At 40.0% G+C, this 16292-nt stretch overlaps 1 long non-coding RNA gene across 4 annotated transcripts; it reads left to right on the top strand.

Moving 5' to 3' along the window:
• The first annotated feature begins 252 nt into the window (after positions 1 to 252).
• Positions 253 to 15888, top strand: LOC132056781 (uncharacterized). Of its 4 annotated transcripts, none has more exons than XR_009414938.1 (7): positions 253 to 635; positions 1738 to 2007; positions 2083 to 3104; positions 3234 to 3317; positions 3444 to 3652; positions 3869 to 4001; positions 15507 to 15888. It is a non-coding gene; the product is annotated as an uncharacterized LOC132056781 (long non-coding RNA). The 4 variants fall into 4 exon arrangements; XR_009414937.1 differs by having other exon boundaries at positions 3444 to 3667; XR_009414935.1 differs by having other exon boundaries at positions 254 to 635; positions 3444 to 4001.
• The last annotated feature ends 404 nt before the right edge of the window (positions 15889 to 16292 follow it).

The following is a 16292-nucleotide window of genomic DNA, read 5'->3' as shown; positions in this document are numbered from 1 at the left end:
ACATTATAAGACAAAGCTCCAAAACATTTGGAAGCAAAAAAATTTTTTTAAAAAAAAAAAAGAGCCACGTTTCAGGTTTGCACGGATGATGCAAAAAATTTAGTCCACGTTTCAAAGCTGGACTCCTCTTTTTTTTCTTTTCAAAATATAGAAAAAAGAACCAATCAGATTTACACGGATGGTGCTAAACTTTAGTCCTCTACATTTCAAAGCTGGGCTCCTCTTTTTTAAAAAAAAAAAAAAAATTAAAACTAATATGTATTACATCCCACTTTCCCTAAATTTCCTCTGCAAAACCTAAGCAACTCACGTCGCTCAACCATCACAACTCACGTTCTCCCCTTCCACTTCAGTGGGTGACCATATGGAACTGCTCAAACTGACGATGTCATCTTTTACTTATCAAACCAACTTCTATTTATCAAATACACCCATATTCCAAACCATCTTCAAATCAGCTTGCTACTACTATCAATATACGGCTTCTGCAAAGTATGGCTGACTTCATCAAGGATATCACTATTTCAAAAATGCAATGGAACCTGGTGGTTCGGGTTGTCCGTATGTGGGAAATACCAGATCGTTACAATGAAGGAACTACTTCGTCCATTGAATTGGTACTACAAGATGAAAAGGTAATTCATTTTGCTGCTTTGTTTGTTAAGTTGCAAATCTACATTAGTTGTTCTATTTTTCGTTCAATTTCTTAATTTCTATATGTATGTATTTAACAACTTTGTTATAACCTAAAACACCTCAGCCAAATTGGTAGAGAAGTTCTTAGTTTTATGTAATTTTTGTTTTTTATAGTTATAGTCCACTGGAGAGTGATTACCAAGTATGATGGGTTATATAAAATATTTCTACATCTAATAGATATGGAATAAAATTTACTTTTTGTAGCATTTCAGTTGCAAGGTGAATAATTTCTTTAGCATATGTTATTTATTTTGCTTCTTTACTCAAAATAGCCGATCATTCGCTTGGTGTTACTAAATTCTTGAATCTCTTTAAAAAAGAAGTTGTATGTAACATCTATTTTAACGAAATGGCTAACCACATTCCGTTATCCTAAATGCCTAATCTTCATTCAAAGATTTTCCCCGTGGTTCGATATGCTGTAAGAATACTTTTAGATGGGGGTGTTTATCTGTCGCTTCAGAATGGTATTGAAAAATTTTCAATCTAAATAATGAATTAGCCCTTGAAAGTCTAAAGACAAGTAATATCATGCAAAAGAAACATATTCAGAGTAAAACAGAGATATCAAATAAATAATAATTAGAACGGGAGAATATTGAAGACAAAGTTGGGCAAAGTAATGGCAAAATCAGCCAAACTTCAACCATGAAATACACAAATATGCAGACAATGGAAGAATAAAAGTACAAAAGTTGAATAAAGGCCTACGTGAATGGTAACACCCAGCCGAATAAGATGAAGATTACTGAAAAGAGTAGTCTGGAATGTCTGAAGAATGTAGTATGAAAACTAAATAGCTTCTAGAATTAACACCCAGTAGTAGATTAAATTGTTGGACCTATAGAGATGAAACAAGAGCTTTTCTGGAATGAGAGATGAAAGATGCTTCTGAATGAATACGTAAGAATTTTTATGATATCTAATAATAAAGTTATCATTTTACCTGCACTAACTGAGCTAAATTTTTAGTTTTGTCGTTGGTCCTCCTCCTCTTCACACATCTATATATTGGAAATTAATGTGATTTCTTTGTAGGGGGATCGGATACACGCTACCATTGGGAAGTCAGTAGTGCATAATTTCAAAACAAAAATTAATGGCCTTGGATTATGTCACATGGCAAACTTTATTGTTTGTCCAAATAAGGAGAAGTTCAACACGACAAAACATAGTTGAGGCTGAATTTTACTCTACCAATAACAGTGGCTGAAAAAACAGATCAACTTTTCCCAATGATAATCTTTGATCTGCGACCATACGATCAATTGATAGGAAAGGTTGATGTGAATGAGACTGAATTATTCGGTAAAAACAATTTTCGCTTGAATTTCTAACTATCATCTTTTCTGCTATTTATTTTAATATCTAATAATTCTTCAGATGTGATCGGAGAAATCGTCAGTTTTGGTGAGGTACAAATGCTCAAACGAGATGGAGTTTCGAGAAAGTTTATCAATCTCGAACTAGAAGATGATGAGTAAGAATAAACACATGTCATCTGATTATGGATGCTTTTTGTAATTACATATGCTAAAAAAATATATCTATTCGTATTTGGCAGGGGGGAACAATTTGCACGCAATTGTGGAAAGTACATATCCAGATTTTTTTTAGCCACTGCAGTGACATAACATACCTACAACAAAGAGGAATTCTTGCTCCTACTCTTGACATGGTTGAATCAATCAATGAACACATGGTTTGATTAAACCATAGTCAAGCAAAAACATATTTGAGTTCTGATACAATCTGCATGTCGGACGATGCTTTTACAGGTTTGGAACACATACATACACACAATTCCTAAACACTATTAAGTGCTCCGGAATTCCAAATCATGCGATCACTTTGAAAGTGGGTGTCCTAGTGATGTTATTGAGAAATACAGACCAAGCTTCCGGGCTATGTAATGGAACAAGATTAGTCATCACTAGACTTGGAAATAGGTTACCGAAGCAAAAGGTTTATCCGAAAATATGGCTGGATAAAAGGTTTTCATTCCGCGAATGTCATTGACTCCATCTGATGCAAGAATACCTTTTAAGTTCCAGTGAAGGAAATTTCCAATTAGTTGTATCTTTTGCCATGAATATTAATAAAAGTCAAGGGCAATCATTATCTCATGTTGGGTTATATTTGAAGAAATCAGTGTTCACACATGGGTAGCTTTATGTTGCCCTATCACGCGTGACAACAAGAAGGGGATTAAAGATTCCGGTGTATGATGATGATGGAGAAATTGCAAATGAAGCAACAAATGTAGTGTACAAAAAAGTTTTCAGTAATTTACTTGGATAATGAAAGAAAATCTGATCTGAAGTTTCAACACGACTGCCTTGATGCGTCTTTATTGAACCATCTTGGAAATAAGCTTCAGAAGCAATAGTCGGAAACTTTAATTGGTATGCAAATCAGTTATCTCATCAACATTAGCTTTTTCAATTATCATTTACTTTGAGCTAATAAATTCTTATGTCCATTTTAAATACACTAACAAACAACTTACAAACATGTCTAACCTTTCACAACAGAGTTCTCGCAAAGGATGTTGAGGTTTACAAGAAAAAATTGCTCCGTTGATGGAGGTGGAATAAGAGAAAACAAAGGACTTTCTGGTAAAATTGATATACAATCAACTTTCGCTTGATTTTGGTTTTGTCACACATTTAAATCTGATGATAGATTTGTGAATTGACACCTTATGACTTTTACTTATTCCTGCATTTCACATATGAATACAGGAGCAAGGTGTGGATCGGCAAAAGCAGTGGTCTGTAGGATTATGACAAGTTAAAGAAGCAGAAGCGACATCTATTTGCTCAATTCTTCTCGCCCATCCTTCTGAAGGTTAATATTTGTTCGGTACTTCTCTACTGTTCTCAATATCCGTTCAAAGGCGTCTGATTGTGATGCAGTTGAATGCCAAGTTACGTCTACTCTAAGCTAATTGGTATGCCAAAAATATGTGAGCCGATTGTTTTGTTATGCTATCTACATGTATCTCGGAGACTTATTAGGATATATTTTGATTCTGAAGTTCTGTTTAAACTTTAACAGCTTCTTATCATAGAATGATATTAGTCATTCTTTGTCAGTTCTCCATTTGTTTCTCTGTTTCTCTTATCCTTTCTTGTAGGGACATTTTCTAATGACAATTGTTTTTCAGGTTACTCTAAAAATCAAAGTACAAGTTCAAATTTTTACCTGAATTAAGGCCCTTATAAAGAGGACTAGCGAGATTAGACATCAGCTGGAATGAAATGCTTTACTTTGATTATGTCTGTGTCCCTCTTTGTCAGGTAAGTCATCTATATTCTAAAAAAAATCAATTTGCTTCCAAATAAAGGAAGAGATAATGGATTTATTTGTTGAGAATGAATAAATGAACAAAAATTCATTCCCTATACCTTTCTTGAAAGCATTACTAGGTACTCATAGCCTTATGTTGTAATGTATTGCTTCTAGATTTATAATTCGTGAGCAAAGAAATTATACCACATTGAGTGCATGCATCTCATATGTCACGACCCAACCCCGTAGGCCGTGACTAGTGCCAGAGCTGGACACTCGTATGCACCTGTTAACTACAATCATCCATAACTAGCATAATAAGGAACTTATAAATAAAAAGGCAAGACGTCGTCTCAAAACTGTCGCATTATATAAATGTATCATGGCAACCTGTCTCCTGGGGAGTTACAACTTTCAACAGATATCATAGTACATAAGCCGGCAAGGCTATCATAATATAAGGGAATATCGCCGCCATACACGAGCTGACAAGGCTACCATAACACACAACTCCCAAAACATATATGTTTATATCTACGCAAGCCGACAAGGCTACCACTACACACAACATCCCAAAACATATATATATATATATATATATATATATATATATGCAAGCCGACAAGGCTGCCACTACGAATGGGGACGTCCCAAACATAAATCATACGTACGGGCGAACAAGAACTATATACAAACCCACACATATGTCTACGTACCTCTAAGAGTAACAACAAGATCATATGACGGGACGGGGCCCCGCCATACCCCCGGATAGACACATATATACAACAAAAGGATCGTACCAAAAGCTAGGCTCGGAACAAGGGAGCACTCCAAGATAGCCGAATGGATATCTAAGTCGGCGGATCACCAAAACGAGCGTCCGTACTGTGGGCATGAAACGCAGGCCCCCGAAGAAAGGGGGTCAGTACGGAATATGTACTGAGCATGTAAAGCATGAAATATAGTAAACAGGATCATACTGAAATAAGGAGTATAGAAAACTAGTACAATAACCAGAAAATCACAAGGCTTACCTTTGAACATAAATCATACGTGTCAATATCATACCCAACCCGTTATGGGACTTAGTGACATAATTAGATAATCATCCTGTACATATGCATATATAACGTGTCCCGGCCCTCTAGTGAGGGACTCGGTAAATAAAATCATCATATACATGTACATATAACGTGTCCCGGCCCTCTAGTGAGGGACTCGGTGAATAAAGTCATCATATGCCATCCTGGCCGCCATCCCCATATCATCATATCATCATATACATATACATATAACGTGTCCCGGCCCTCTAGTGAGAGACTCGGTGAATAATGCAGTGGATCTGTGCACGAAAACATGTCCTGGCCCGGGACTCAGTGAAAGATGTAACAGTATGTACGAGCAGAGTAGTAAGTAACCATATGCACCCAAATCATCTTTTGAGACTCAATAGATAAGTAGACTAATTAATTCTCGAGTGTCAGGATGATAACCATATTAAGTTCTCTCTAAATGTCATTACGAACTATATAAAGGAAAGTCTCAGGGATTATAGACATGTATCAAATCAATACGAGACAGCTTATGAAAGTTAAGGATATTATTCATTATAGAATCCTTTAGGAATAGGAACTTTTATGCATCATTTACTATTCAATCATATAAAAGACTCGAAGGCAATAGCTCGACTATCCTGAGAGTTCTAACATCAAGAAGTGAATAAGAATCATAAATCATGCTCGGAACTTGTGAATAGAATTACCCCAAAGCTCATATCATATCTTACTTACATCTAGGACATGCCAAAAGAAAGAAGATAGGCTTTACATACCTTTAGCGTTTACTCGCAACACACACGTATACGCTGCCCAATAGTACTTTAACCTATATTAAGATGTCAAGAACTACGGTTAGGCTACGGGGAATTCAAAATGTATTCTAACGTTAGTAACTCCTTTCTATATAATTTGATGACATTTCCTTTATATTCAAACCAACCACATACAATCAAGCCAACATCAATGATCATACGTTTAAGTGCTAACCTGAGACCATTCAAACAAGACTCGAGAGCACTTCGGACAACCCGCACAATATTCCAAACAGCCCAACCCACATACAATACAACCCGCAATCTTCCAAACTCAACAAGAATAACAATAATACATTCTTTTCTTCCAATTTCATGAACTATACCAACAACCACACGTTAACAACATCATTTACATAAATGCAAGAAACTATATTAACATTATACTAGCTTTTACAACAGCCCACAAACAATTACAACTCCAACTTGAACCATTAAACCTTCATTCTCACCATACAATCCATAACAACAACAACCAAAATACCAAGTAAAATCAATTCACCATTCTTCTCCTACACAAATGCCCCTACGACTTAGACAACTCTCCAACATCAACATACACAATTTTATACATTCAATTCATATTTATACATATTCACAACACATCCAAACTCACCATAAAATATATGAAAAGTGATCAATTCTTACCTTAACACTTGACTTCCAATTGGCTAGAACTTGCAAATTAAAAGGACAAAGATCCTTGTTCTTGCCTTTCCAATGATTAATCCTTGTTTTATGACCTTCAATTTGATTAGAAATACCAAGATAATTAATTGAATCCAAGCTTGAAAACTCCCTTAAGATTTAGCCATGGCCGAGAGCCATTTTTTCTATCTCTATGTTCTCTAAGGTGCAAGATGAACAAATGAATAGCTAGTTGAGGAATGAGTCATGAAATTACTATATATAGGATGTCCATGAGCTGGACACATGGCCCACCCAAAGTTTGAGCCAATTACACTTGGCCATATCACGAGTAGGGCCCACACGGCCACTAATGGCCAATTAGTGAAATGATTAAGTTATTAATCCCACTTAATAATCTAATCATGGTTAATTAATCCCTAATCTCCAATAATATTTCTATACCAAATAAAATTTATAAGCAACTTGTGCATTGAAATAAAATCGGAAGTTAAAAGTCTCTACCTCGTATCCCAAAATAGTCTTGTCTTTAACTTGTCGCGATTAGCTTTAGAGTATCCTATTGTTTAAAAATACGAGATATAACATCCTTCCCCCCTTTAGAACATTCGTCCTCGAATGTTATACTAGTCTTACAGGGTCTTATAAGCACTTCGGGGAGTCTCTTTTATTGTTATAACATATAGCTTTATTTACCAATCAATATAATCAACGAGGAGTTTAGATTACCTGTAGGCATAGGAAACAAGTGAGGATATTTCTTCTTCATCTCCTCTTCAGCTTCCCAAGTCATCTCCTCCCTATTATTGTTTCGCCACAATACTTTAACAGAAGCCACGTCTTTAGTACGCAATCTTCTCACTTGACGATCCAGTATAGCTATAGGGTTCTCCTCGTACGATTACTCCTCTGTCACTTGATATCATCCACGGGGAATATCCCGGAAGGGTCACCAATATATTTACGAAGCATAGACACATGAAACACCGGTGTACCGCTTCCCGCATCGATGGTAGGTCTAATTCATAGGCAACCTTGCCTATCTTTCGGACAATCTGATAAGGCCCGATATATCTCGGGCTGAGTTTTCCCTTCCTGCCGAATCTCATAACACCCTTCATGGGTGATACTTTCAAGAATACCCAATCACCAACCTGGAATTCTAAGTGTCGACGTCGATTATCTGCATATGACTTCTGTCGACTCTGAGCTGCTAATAACCTTTCCTGAATGAGTTTCACTTATCAACCGTCTTGAATCATATCTGGGCCGATCAGTTTAGCCTCCCCAACATCAAACCAGCCAATAGGTGACCTGCACTTCCTGCCATACAGAGCCTCATACGGTGCCATCTGGATGCTAGAATGGTAGCTATTATTATAGGCGAACTCAATAAGTGGTAGATGATCATCCCAGTTACCTCTGAAATCAATAACACAGGCCCGCAACATATCTTCTAGTGTCTGAATAGTACGCTCGGCCTGTCCGTCAGTCTGAGGATGAAATGCTGTGCTAAGACTCACCTGTGTCCCCAATCCTTCCTGGAATGATCTCCAGAAGTGAGCTGTAAACTGAGCACCTCTATCAGATATAATAGATGTGGGAACTCCGTGAAGTCTTACTATCTCCTTAATATATAGCTTTGCATAGTCCTCAGCGAATAAGTAGTCCCGATTTTAGGAAGAAAATGGGCCGATTTTGTCGCCCATCTACAATAACCCATATGGAATCACACATCCGTGAGTGCGAGGTAAACCCGTAATGAAGTCCATATTGATTGCTTCCCCACTTCCAAGTCGAATCTCTATCTCTCGTAATAATCCACCAGCCTTCGATGCTCGATCTTAACCTGTTGGCAATTTGGGCTCTGAGCCACAAACTCTGCTATGTCCTTCTTTATACCATCCCACCAATACAAGCATCTGAGGTCATGGTACATCTTTGTAGACCCCGAGTGAATAGAATAACGGGCATAGTGCGCCTCTCCCATAACCTGTCGCCGCACCCCTGCAACCTCAGGTACACATAACCTACTCCTATGTAGTAGTACTCCGTCAGGTGTAATCTCGAATGGGGTCTTCTCCTTTTCGTGGGTCTTTATTCTCTATACCGCGCTGCAACGTGGTCCTCGTACTGGCGTCGCTTTACCTCTTCCATAATAGAGGATTCAAAGAACTCCTCGGACAGAAACCCCAGTACCACCAGAATCAGCCAAACGGACTCCAAGGCTAGCTAGCTGATAAATCTCACGGACTATTCCTTCCTTTCTGGTTGCACGTCCGACAAGCTGCCCATAGACTTGCGGCTAAGTGCATCTGCTATAACATTCGCTTTCCCTGAATGGTATAGAATATCAACATCATAATCCTTCAAAGAACTCTAGCCATCTTCTCTCGCCGCAAATTCAGCTCCTTCGCTTAAAGATATACTCGGAGGCTTTTATGATCCGTATAAATATCAACATGCACGCCATATAGATAATGCCTCCATATCTTCAAAGCATGAATTACCGCCGCTAGTTCCGCATCATGAGTAGGATAATTTCTTTCGTGCTTTTCGAAAGCCGCCGGGAGGCATAGGCTATAACTCGCCATGCTGCATTAATACACAACCTAGCCCAACACCGGAAGCATCACAATAAATGACATAACCGTCTAACCCCTCAGGAAGGGTTAAAACTGGAGCTGTAGTCAACTTCTCTTTCAGCAACTGGAAGCTTCGTTCACAAGCATCAGTCCACTGGAACTTAGCTGCCTTCTGAGTTAGCCTTGTTAAAGGCGCTGAAATCGAAGCAAACTTCTCCACAAATCTCCTGTAATATCCTGCTAGCCCCGTAAAACTACGTACCTCGCAGGGTGTCATAGGTCTGGGCCAAGTCTTTACGGCCTCAATCTTCTGTGTATCCACCCGAATGCCATCAGCCCTAATAATATGCCCCAAGAATTCTACTGAAGTCAACCAGAATTCACATTTAGAGAACTTAGCATACAATTTCTGGTGTTGGATCACCCCAAGTACCGTTCTCAGACGATTCGCATGCTCTTCCTCTGATCGTGAATAGACCATGATATCATCAATAAATACAATCACGAACATATCTAGGAACGGCTGGAATACTCGGTTCATCAAGTCCATAAAAGCTGCGGAGCATCGTCACTTACATAACCCTAAACTCATAGTGCCCGTATCGGTCCCGAATGCGCTTTTGGAATATCCGCTCTCTTACCCGCACCGGTGATAGCGACCGCAAGTCTATCTTCGAGAAACACTTAGCACTCGTAACCGGTCAAATAAATTATCAATCCCGGGGGAGGGATATCTATTCTTTATAGTCACCTTGTTCACCGCCTATAATCAATACACATCCGCAAGCCGACCCATCTTTCTTTCTCACGAACAAGCACCGACGCTCCCCAAGGTGATGTACTCGGGCCTAATGAAGCCCTTCTCTAACAAATCTCTCACTACTCCTTCAATTCTTTCGCCCGCAGGCCATTCGTCAAAGAGGTATAGATATGGGCTGAGTATCTGGAAACACATCTATAGTAAATTCTATCTCCCGCTCAGAAGGAAGACCTGGAAGTTCATCTGGAAATTCATTGACTACCGAGACTGACTGAAGAGTCGGTGCCTCTGCTTTCAAGTCATGCACACGAACCAAATGATAAATATAACCCTTTCTAACCATCTTCCTTGCCTTGAGGTATGAAATAAACTTACCCCTCGGCGATGCCGTATTTCCTAACCATTCAATAGTTGGCTCCCCTGGGAACTGAAACCGAACTATCTTGTTTCTACAATCAACGTTAGCATAACAGGAAGCTAACCAATCCATACCCATAATAACATCAAACTCAGTCATATCTAACTCTATCAAATACTTTAGGTATGACGACTATATATATTCACCAAACACCTTTTATATACCGCTTTGCTATAATGCATCTCCTACCGGTGTAGCTACCTCAAACGGTTCAATCGATTCGAGTTTTATCCCGATTCTACTAGCAACAAAGGGAGATATATATATGATAAGGTGGAGCACGGATCTATCAATGCATATACGTCTCGAGAGAAAATCAATAATATACCGTAACCACATTTGGTGACGCCTCCGATCCCGTCTACCAGCCAAAGCATATATGCGGTTCGAAGGACCGCTAGAACTGGAAGCCCCGCCACGGCCTCTCGCCACGACCCGCCGGTATCGGCATACCCTACCCCCCATGTCGCATAGCTACGTAAGGAGATGAACCAAAGAATCGACCCAAAACTACAGCCGCACCACCGGACTACCCCCATACGGACACTCCCTCATAATATGGCCTTGACGGCTGCAAGAAAAACAAGCGCCAGTAGCGAGACGGCATTCCCCCGGATGGCGCCTACCGCATCGAGAGCACTGAGGCATAGATGGCCTCGTCTGACCTGCACTCCTGTGCATCTGTGAACCTAAAGCCCTGGAGCTCTGACCGACTCCTGAATACCCTGTGCTATCGAACCTCCTACCCGGGAACACATCATACTTTTAGCGGCCGGGCCGGGGAGGATATCTCGCTATACCGCCGCCGAGGCCGCCCGCCGAAACTCCCCAAAATAACCGTTCATCTAGCCCTCTTGGGCTGGCCCCTGTCATGATCTCTGTCCGACGGACGCCCCCTATGTCGATCCTCCACCCCCTGTGCATAAGCCTGTACCCGGGCAATATCCATACCGGGCTGAGAAGCCATTATCATACAGCTATCAACCAAGTAACGATCCAGCCCCATCACATAACGATGCACCCTATCGCCCATGTCGCCTACAATAGTGGGCGCATGTTCTAGCCAACGAATCAAACTCGAGACTATAATCCCGAACACTCGCCATTCTCGCCTCGATGTAGCGAATCTATCAACTCGGCTCGCCTCATCTCCGGAGGCGTAAATGGCCCGTAAAGGCCTCCACGAACTCATCCCATACCGCCGGGATTAGCATCTTCGCCCCTAGACTACTCCCGTGACTCATACCAATTATATACATCACGCAACCGATACGAAGCCAAATCGTACCTCGCCTCGGAAGCTCTAATTATCCTCAATGTGCGCCGCATCCGCCGAATAAACTCCCGCGGATCCTCCGCGGGCTTTGACCCATATATATATTACAAGTCAAGAAATCACGGCCCTCAAACTATCATGTCCGTCCGCATAGTCACCTCCTAATCCGTGCTCGCGAGCCCGCCGACACTAATCTGTCAGAATCGAACCGCATCTCTCATGGCCCTATCCTCCGTCCCCGGGCCGAGGAGCCGGAGGCTCGGCATCGGAACCTCGGGAGCCGGCGGTGGAGCCGCCCCGATCCGGTGCCGCCGCCCTATGCTCCTCTAGGGTAGTGATGGTGTAGCGAGCTCGGCGACCGAGCACAACCCTGGCATCGGGGGGCACGGCCCTAGTAACTCTCCGGGTCTGGCTGGTCTCTCCAGCCACTGATTTGCCCTTCTGGGCAGCTGTCGCTTTCTTTGGAGGCATCACTGTAAACATAGTAATTTGTTAGGGAGAAATCGTCCTGATAATACAGCTCTATCGCACGATCTAGAGTAAGAAGGAAAGATAACATCCTAAATGTCCTGTAGCTTCCTGTTTATAGATGTGGTGCACAACACACCGATAAACAAGACTCTACTAGACACGGTCTCGTAGACACTCCGAGGATGAATCGCTCGATACCACTTTTGTCACGACCCAACCCCGTAGGCCGTGACTAGTGCCCGAGCTGGACACTCGTACGCACACGTTAACTACAATCATCCACAACTAGCATAATAAGGAACTTATAAATAAAAAGGCAAGACGTCGTCTCAAAACTGTCGCATTATATAGACGTATCATAGCAACCTGTCTCCTGGGGAGTTACAACTTTCAACAGATATCATAGTACATAAGCCGGCAAGGCTATCATAATATAAGGGAACATCCCCGCCATACACGAGCCGACAAGGCTACCATAACACACGACTCCCAAAACATATATGTTTATATCTACGCAAGCCGACAAGGCTGCCACTACACACAACATCCCAAAACATATATATATATATATATATATATATCAAGGCTGCCACTACGAATAGGGACGTCCCAAACATAAATCATACAGACAGAACTAAACAGTAACTATATACAAACCCACACATATGTCTACATACCTCTAAGAGTAACAACAGTATCATATGACGGTACAGGGCCCCGCCGTACCCCTGGATAGACACATATATACAATAGAAGGATCTGTACCAAAAGGCTAGGCTCCGAAACAAGGAGCACTCCAAGATAGCTGAATGGATATCCTAAGCTGGCGGATCACCAAAACGAGCATCTGTACCTGCGGGCATGAAACGCAGCCCCCAGAAGAAAGGGGTCAAGACGGAATATGTACCGAGCATGTAAAGCATGAAATATAAGAACAGATCATACCGAAATAAGGAGTATAGAAAACTAGTACAATAACCGAAAACCACAAGGCTTACCTTTGAACATAAATCATACGTGTCAATATCATACCCAACCCGTTATGGGACTTAGTGACATAATTAGATAATCATCCTGTACATATGCATATATAACGTGTCTCGGCCCTCTAGTGAGGGACTCGGTAAATAAAATCATCATATACATGTACATATAACGTGTCCCGGCCCTCTAGTGAGGGGCTCGGTGAATAAAGTCATCATATGCCATCCTGGCCGCCATCCCCATATCATCATATCATCATGTCATCATATCATCATATACATATACATAAAACGTGTCCCGGCCCTCTAGTGAGGGACTCAGTGAATAATGCAATGGATCTGTGCACGAAAACATGTCCTGGCCCGGGACTCAGTGAAAGATGTAACGGTATGCACGAGCAGAGTAGTAAGTAACCATATGCACCCAAATCATCTTTTGAGACTCAATAGATAAGTAGACTAATTAATTCTCGAGTGTCGTGATGATAACCATATTAAGTTCTCTCTAAATGTCATTACGAACTATATAAAGGAAAGTCTCAAGGATCATAGACATGTATCAAATCAATACGAGACAAATTTATGAAAGTTAAGGATATTATTCATTATAGAATCCTTTAGGAATAGAAACTTTTATGCATCATTTACTATTCAATCATATAAAAGACTCGAGGGCAATAGCTCGACTATCCTGAGAGTTCTAACATCAAGAAGTGAATAAGAATCATAAATCATGCTCAGAACTTGTGAATAGAATTACCCCAAAGCTCATATCATATCTTACTTACATCTAGGACATGCCAAAAGAAAGAAGGGATAGGCTTTACATACCTTTAGCATTTACTCGCAACACACACGTATACGCTGCCCAATAGTACTTTAACCTATATTAAGATGTCAAGAACTACGGTTAGGCTACGGGGGAATTCAAAATGTAATCTAACGTTAGTAACTCCTTTCTATATAATTTGACGACATTTCCTTTACATTCAAACCAACCACATACAATCAAGCCAACATCAATGATCATACGTTTAAGTGCTAACTCGAGACCATTCAAACAAGACTCGAGAACGCTTCGGACAACCCGCACAATATTCCAAACAGCCCAACCCACATACAATACAACCCGCAATCTTCCAAACTCAACAAGAATAACAATAATACATTCTTTTCTTCCAATTTCATGAACTCTACCAACAACCACACGTTAACAACATCATTTACATAAATGCAAGAAACTATATTAACATCATACTAGCTTTTACAACAGCCCACAAACAATTACAACTCCAACTTGAATCATTAAACCTTCATTCTCACCATACAATCCATAACAACAACAACCAAAATACCAATTAAAATCAATTCACCATTCTTCTCCTAAAACAGCCCCCCTACGGCTTAGACAACTCTCCAACATCAACATACACAATTTTATACATTCAATTCATATTTATACATATTCACAACACATCCAAACTCACCATAAAATATATGAAAAGTGATCAATTCTTACCTTAACACTTGACTTCCCCATGGCTAGAACTTGCAAATTAAAAGGACAAAGATCCTTGCTGCCTTTCCATGATTAATCCTTGTTTCCATGACCTTCATTTGATTAGAAATACCAAGATAATTAATTGAATCCAAGCTTGAAAACTCCCTTAAGATTCAGCCATGGCCGAGAGCCATTTTTTCTATCTCTATGTTCTCTAAGGTGCAAGATGAACAAATGAATAGCTAGTTGAGGAATGAGTCATGAAATTACTATATATAGGATGTCCATGAGCTGGACACGTGGCCCACCCAAAGTTTGAGCCAATTACACTTGGCCATATCACGGGTGGGGCCCACACGGCCACTAATGGCCAATTAGTGAAATGATTAAGTTATTAATCCCACTTAATAATCTAATCATGGTTAATTAATCCCTAATATCCAATAATATTTCTATACCAAATAAAATTTATAAGCAACTTGTGCATTGAAACAAAATCGGAAGTTAAAATTCTCTACCTCGTATCCCAAAATAGTCTTGTCCTTAACTTGTCGCGATTAGCTTTAGAGTATCCTAATGTTTAAAAATACGGGATATAACATCATACTTTGAATTTATTACTGTAATAAAGAAGAAGATACTAAGATTCAACAGTCACGTTAACATGAAAAGATGTGCAATGTGATTAATACTTATTTGAAGTTTGAATAGCCAGGTTGAGATATTCCGTAGGGTGATTGTGCTTGATTTTCTGGGGTTAACAACTGTTATATGGTTCAATCTATTCTGTTATGTTATCATAAGGCATTAGCAATAGTAGTAGATGACGACCTAAAACTAGCTACGCCCCTTTCAAAGAACAGTAATGGAATCTCTTTTCGTTGGTTGGATCCTTTACACGACCATTGGTGGGTGGATCACTGCTGTGGAGACTTGCATATATGTCTAACGGACATGTTTAGCTTTCTGATTGATCAAATCTTATTCTGTCATCTCAGGTTCTAATCTGATCGTTGAGGACTTATTCGAAGGGCATCCCATCAGTCAAGGAAAGCTAAAAAGAACTTCTTGGCCATACCCCACCGCAGGTTTTTGCTGGGGCTTTGCTGGGTATTGTGGTTGCTTGGATGTGTTGTCAGGGTTGTTTAATTGCAATATGATCAGCTTACATAGGTAAGCTTTCCAATAACTAGGAGTCATCCGTTATAACTGTACAAGAAGCACTATCTTTTTGTATGAACGATTGATGCTTATGTTCATTCCCAAGTAAAAGGGAAAAAAAAAGTTCTGCAGTCAATTCAATTTGTTATCTTTCTGAATTTGTACTCTGGCTTATGCTCAAGCTTTTCAGGATTTAGTGATCTGCTACGGCATTATCTTAAGTATTGGAATCACATATTTGAGAGATGTGCCATTTGAATGATAGACTTCGTGTTTAACAGTAATTATTATAAGTGCATTGATATTTTATCAGTTTCAAGGAGTTAAGATTTAGAACTGATTAACAACTTGAAGGACTTCATGTTATTTTGTCTAAATTGTTTCTCCGTGCAACGCGCGGGTACGTATACTAGTATATTTAAAAAATAAAGTAAAAGTATGTAAAAGAAATAAATTAAGGAAACAAAAAACTTCCAGCCACTAAACACGCCAGTTGCCTTCCCCTCACGACCCACACCCCCCTCCCCCCCCCCCCCACACCAAACTTTTCCATCTTCTTCCCAAAAACAAAAACCAGGCTCTCTTGTTAGCTTTAGTGAATTTAGACCTCACCCTTAGACTTT

The sequence above is a fragment of the Lycium ferocissimum genome, chromosome 5, assembly GCF_029784015.1.
Source record: "Lycium ferocissimum isolate CSIRO_LF1 chromosome 5, AGI_CSIRO_Lferr_CH_V1, whole genome shotgun sequence".
Classification (NCBI taxonomy): Eukaryota; Viridiplantae; Streptophyta; class Magnoliopsida; order Solanales; family Solanaceae; genus Lycium; species Lycium ferocissimum.
This window is presented reverse-complemented; position numbering and strand designations above follow the sequence as displayed.